General features: G+C 38.3%; 1 protein-coding gene across 8 annotated transcripts in view; it reads left to right on the top strand.

The window, feature by feature from the left end:
• LOC106467988 (fibroblast growth factor receptor-like 1) overlaps window positions 1-6,168 on the top strand; it is a 69,805-nt gene that overhangs the window by 44,856 nt on the left and 18,781 nt on the right. The gene's annotated exons all lie outside the window — the stretch shown is intronic.

The following is a 6,168-nucleotide window of genomic DNA, read 5'->3' as shown; positions in this document are numbered from 1 at the left end:
GATAATTATATTTTAATTATACTCAGTGTTGATAATTATATTTTAATTATACTCAGTGTTGATAATTATACTTTCTGTTTTTTCCTAATGTTGCTCATTAAAAACGTTTGCCATAATTCTAATACACTGAATGTTCAAGGGTCCGGGGTTCGAGACGTAACGCCACACCGTAAAGCTGTACTCAAAAGTTTTATATCACCGTAGAATAACACGGTGTTGCTTCAAACGAGACCTGATGAATAATGTGACGTTTAAAGGACTGCGTGGAGGGATGTATGTATAAAAACACAAACACTCCCACTCTCCAAATAGGAGAAGAAACAGCGAATGTAATCGGTTTATTGATTTGAGAAACTGTTCATTAAAATCTCTTCCCGTCAAAGTTTGAATGTTTTTCAATACTGAAACACATACTTTGACATTACGGAATCTTTAGATCGATAACTTCACGTTTTGCAATGTCTTCATTCGACCATTACTGAGTTAGTGTGTTCGATCACAAGCTAAATGAACCTTCGCATTTACTGTAACTTAATGGCGTATTTACACCACGTGCAACATAACCCACTATATATATATATAAACTATTAGCATCATATGTTTTTCACTGATTGCAATACTTTGATAATGGAAAATAACATCTTCAAAGAAAAGGAGCTTGCGTGTGTCTATACATAATGGGTTTCGGTAGAGATTTTATCATGTCAGGAGCTGGATTCTGATGTTGGAGCCTCAAGAATTTCCCACAACTCAAGCTTACGAGCAGACTCGTTAAGAAAAACAAAAGATTTTTTGTCTGAGAACTCTCGAACCAGATCACAGGAGTTTTCCCGGAGATGTTAACCTTTAAATGGATGTTTAACAATTTTGCATCTGTGTGACACATCATTTGTAAAAACTGTTTTGCATCATTCATTAGTAGGAACAGTTCACCTCTCTACACTTCTAGAACTGTAAGGTTTTTGTCACCAAATAAAAGAATTACATTCGAGATATCTTAATTCTCACCAGAGGTCGCCTACGGCACTTTCCTTGAAAAACTAGAGCTCCGCTTTAATGGTACATGCTTTCCCAATTTGAATAAATGCGTTTTCAAACATGTTAAATAGGGTTCAATATCTTGTAGGGTACTTATATAGGTACCAAAAGCGGCTGATTGGTTGTTTGTTGTTAAGTACCATGCTACACAAGGGGTTATGTGTGCTCTATCTACCGCGGGTATCAAAACTAAATTTGTTAGGTAATAAGCCCTCACACTTACTGCTGAGCCACCGGGAACCGGTAAGCTAACGGATTTACAATGCTAAAATTCGAGGCTCTATTTACGGCGGTTGACACAGTAGTTAGCTCAACGTGGCTTTGTGCTAAAAGGGAAATAATCAAACTTAAATAATATCATCTTGAAATTGGTTTTTATTTTGAGAAACAACGCGTACGAAGCTTTGTTCTGGATCTCGCTTTCTTGGAGGCTTTCCTGAGTAGAAGTAAAAGAACTGATTTCCAAAATTAGGGGCATCTCTCACCTGAAATTGGATACCCCTAGCTTTAAGAAAGCTGTTATCATCTTTTGTAGCAAAATCTGCACGACTCAAAGTTATCTCTGTGGGTGGCACGTTTCCATTTGAGAGAATTCTTAGGGAAAAGAAAATACGCTTGTGTAATCCAGATTCCATTAACCGGAACTATATCTTGGTGCTTACGTAATCCAGATTCCATTAACCGGAACTATATCTTGGTGCTTACGTAATCCAGATTCCATTAACCGGAACTATATCTTGGTGCTTACGTAATCCAGATTCCAATAACCGGAACTATATCTTGGTGCTTACGTAATCCAGATTCCAATAACTAGAACTATATCTTGGTGCTTGTGTAATCCAGATTTCAGTAAAAAAAAACTATACCTTGGTGCTTGCGTAATCCAGATTACAGTAACTGAAACTATAACTTTGTGCATGTGCGAGGCGTCTAGTCACGAACATTGTAAGACATACGAGTAAATACACATACAAAGATAAGTGTTATATGTTATAGGTAAATATGTAACACAAGCGACCTGGTAGCAATAGATAAACATTACTTATGCATTTGTATCTATGGAAAACCTATTAAAAGCTATCTGACGCCATCCCTAATAGTGAACTACTGACCACAGAGAAGACAGCCGCTCAGAAGCACCCTATTTTCCGCTATCACCGTTAAAAGTGCTGGGGATACTTTGTATTATCGCAAAGAGTCGAACTGGGCTCACCAGGTCCGAAATCCAGAGCTAAAGCCAACCGACGTCCGCATGGACAAAAAGGAAAGATTATCAGCCCTATACGACCAGTGACCATTGGATTGGACAGCGGTGATATGGGTTTGAGACAATTATTGACCTATACATAAAGTTAGAACTGACGTGACCTATGCAAAGACATAACAACCTATAAGTATCACATATTAACTTACTTTTAACTTGGTCTTTGTAAATGTTGATATGTATTAACAACTAATTCAAAATATTTAAATATTCGAAAGCTTTATCCAGTTTGCCCCCTTTTGACCAACACAACAACTTAGCCCAAATTCTTGTAATTTACATGAAAAACAGGCTTACAGAAGCCACATAGTTTGATACTTTATGGGACGAAAACACTATATATTTACTCTAAGTAGCAATTTTCCATATCTTCACTGCTGGTTTGTGTCGTCACTGCTAGTTTGGACCTCAGTTTGTGACGTCACCGCCAGTTTGAACCTCAGTTTGTGACATCACAGCGAGTTTGACTTTTAGTTTGTGTCGTCACTGCTAGTTTGGACCTCAGTTTGTGACGTCACCGCCAGTTTGAACCTCAGTTTGTGACATCACAGCGAGTTTGACTTTTAGTTTGTGTCGTCACTGCTAGTTTGACCCTCTGTTTGTGTCGCCACAGCCAGTTTGAAACTCAGTTTGTGACGTCACAGCCAGTTTGAGCCTCTATTTGTGTCGTCACAGCCAGTTTGGACCTCAGTTTGTGACATCACACCCAGTTTGTGTCGTCACTGCTAGTTTCAGTTGGATTTGTTTGTTCGTTTGTAATTAAACACAAAGCTACACAATGGCCTATCTGTGCTCTGCCCACCACGGGTATCGAAACTCAGATTCTAGCGTTGTAAGCCCGCAGACATACCGCTGTACCACTGGGGGGCGTTTCAAGTGGAAGAAGGCGGCCTAGGTCTTCCTTTAGTTTAAATAGTTTCAAGACCTGTACTTCGTTTGTAAAACAGCTATACATTTAATAATTTTATCAGAAATACGTTTACAAAATTGAAACTCTGTGAATGAATTGGGTTATTTCAAGTTTTTCAGGTAGAAAAACTCTTGTTTCGTTACATTTTAAAATTCATATTTGTTTTCATTAATTTGCTTGTGATATAGCACCACGGCGGCATTTCTCTGATAAAGCTAAGTTCTCACAACTCTACAGTTGCTAAGCATAATTGTCTGGACCTCCGCCATTGACTAAAACGTGATGCAGTACAGTTACCAAGTGACATCATCGTAAACACAGCATCGAAACAGTTGCTAGGCAACAATATCGTTTACTTACATATCTTTGACACATCATGAGAATCTGGAAAATATAAAAGCTAGAAACTGGAAAAAGTACACAATACTGAACTGCATTTTGTTCATGCACCGGAGCCCCTCCAATGGCACAGCGGTATGTCTGCGGATTTACAACACTAGAATCCGGGGTTCGATACCCGTGGAAATAAAACGTAATCCGAATTGATCAATATTTACTTTTTTTGAAGTACCTTGCAAAAAACTTTTACCAAATATTCGGAGGATTTAGTACATCATATAACATTTTCCTAAAGGATAAGACGAAGAAAAAAAACGTTATTTGAAGGTTTAGATTCAGTATCGCTCACAAGTCCAAACATATGGTTTGGAATGATTCGTTTTTTTTATCTTACTTATTACTTTCTATTCTCTTTGGAGACTACTTCTCAAAGTGAAACATTTTTTGTTTGCTTGCTGTTAAGCGCAAAGCTACACACAAAGGGCTATCTGTGCTGTGCCCACCACGAGTATTGAAACCCAGTTTTTAGTGGTAAAAGCTTTCAGACTTACCGCTGAGCCAATGGGGCTTTTTTTTTTTTAAATCAGACTATACTCTTTCTTAATTTATATTGTTAAGATAAAACACTTGAGTAAAATTTTACCACATCACAAGAAATGCATCACAGCAAAGCATGGGATGAAAGTTGTAAGATTGGCGTATCTTAAAAGCAACAGACTAAAAGCTCTTAAGGTTTTAAAACATAGACGAAATGGGTTATTCTATTGTGTAACTTACGCCATAAAGGCAGTCTCTAAGATAACAGTTCTTCAGCGGTACGTTGTTTCAGCAATGTTATTGAACGAAAGGTTTGGAAGTTTCACCTTGTTCTTATTCTTGTCACTTATAAGTAAGAAAACAAATTTACAGTTTTTTTCTTTTTTTTTTGGTTCATGTTTAGTTTTTCATGTAACGGAAACTGTGACTTATACATATGTTAAACTATTATAAAGAAATTTGTGTTTGAATTTCGCGCAAAGATACACGAGGGCTATCTGGGCTAACCGTCCCTAATTTAGCAGTGTCAGACTAGAGGGAAGGCAGTTAGACAACACCACCCACCGCCAATTTTTGGGCTACTCTTTTTCCAACGAAGAGTTGGATTGATCGTCACATTATAACACCCCTACAGCTGAAAGCGCGAGGATGTTCGGTGACGGGGATTCGAACCCGCGACCCGTAAATTGCAATTCGAGCGCCCTAACCCACTAGGCCATGCCAAGCCGTTATGAAGAAGAGTAGTTATCGTGGTTCGGGATAGAGCCTCGGACCTCTCGAATGCGAAGCGACTTCTCTACGAATTGATCTTGTTTGTTATAGATTTCGCGCAAAGCTACACGAGGGCTATCTGCGCTAGCCGTCCCTAATTGAGTAGTGTAAGACTAGAGGGAAGGCAGATAGTCATCACCTCCCACCGCCAACTCTTGGGCTACTTTTTAATCAACGAATAGTGGGATTGACCGTCACTATATAACGCTCCCACGGCTGAAAGGGCGAGCATGTTTGATGTGACGGGGATTCGAACCCACGACCCACAGATTACGAGTCGAGCACCCTGACCACCTGGCCATGCCGGGCCTCTACGAATTGAACTATAATGTCAATCCGTTAGATGATATTAATGAATATTTTATTATTCTTTTCTAACAACTCAAACCACATTCTTCGTCTCTCACAAAGATCCTCAAGTTCAGAAAATAATATAATCTCCGATTACGTTATCGCGCGTTGGCATGGCAACCAAATTTGGAAAAACGTACTTGATCAAATTCGGAAAACTGTTGAGCCATGTGTAACAAGATTACTTGCACTTACAACGAATGTCATCAGTGTGGAAAGGTCATAGGTTACAACTGAACATCAAAACTTGATAAAAATATTGGGGGCTATATATATATATCACATTTCCAATAGCAACAGTGAAGAGATTTTAAGTAGCTTTGAAAAAGTTCCTCAGACAATCGTCTAACTAAGTGCCAAGTTTCATGGATTTATTGTTAAGACCCAATCGTAAGATGCATTGGAAACCTTCGAAATGAGTGCTGTACTTTTATTTATATTGACCAGTGACCTTTTCAGATAAAAGCTGCCGTATCTCAGCTCGTCATCAAATTTGAGAATGTCTACATGACTTTCGCAATCCTTGGAACGTAAGGATCTTTTAGAAAATATGTATAAGATCTTACGTTTCGGGCTACTTGAGCTGAAAATCCAGCGCCCTTTGACGACTTGAGAATACCCAATATTTAGATATTCTAAACTAATATCTCAGGAGTTACATTGCGCGTAAATTTCGTTCGATCTTCTTCGTCTTCTTCGACGATAATATCGACCAAATAATCTTCTTATGCAACCAGATTATCTTCTTAGCGTCCTACTCTTCTCGCTTTTATTGTTGTTTCAGGCAACAAATTCTATTTTCAGTTTCTTATTCTAATATTAATATCATTACTTCAGACTAATTCGAATAATAAGGCCAATCCCTTTCCAATGGGGATCCGTGCGTTTGGACTGTAATTTACTTAATATGAATAAGGTGATTGGTTGTCTGTTTGTTTGTTTGTTTTGGAATTTCGCG

Source organism: Limulus polyphemus, unplaced genomic scaffold (assembly GCF_000517525.1).
Source record: "Limulus polyphemus unplaced genomic scaffold, Limulus_polyphemus-2.1.2 Scaffold2821, whole genome shotgun sequence".
Lineage (NCBI taxonomy): Eukaryota > Metazoa > Arthropoda > Merostomata > Xiphosura > Limulidae > Limulus > Limulus polyphemus.
This window is presented reverse-complemented; position numbering and strand designations above follow the sequence as displayed.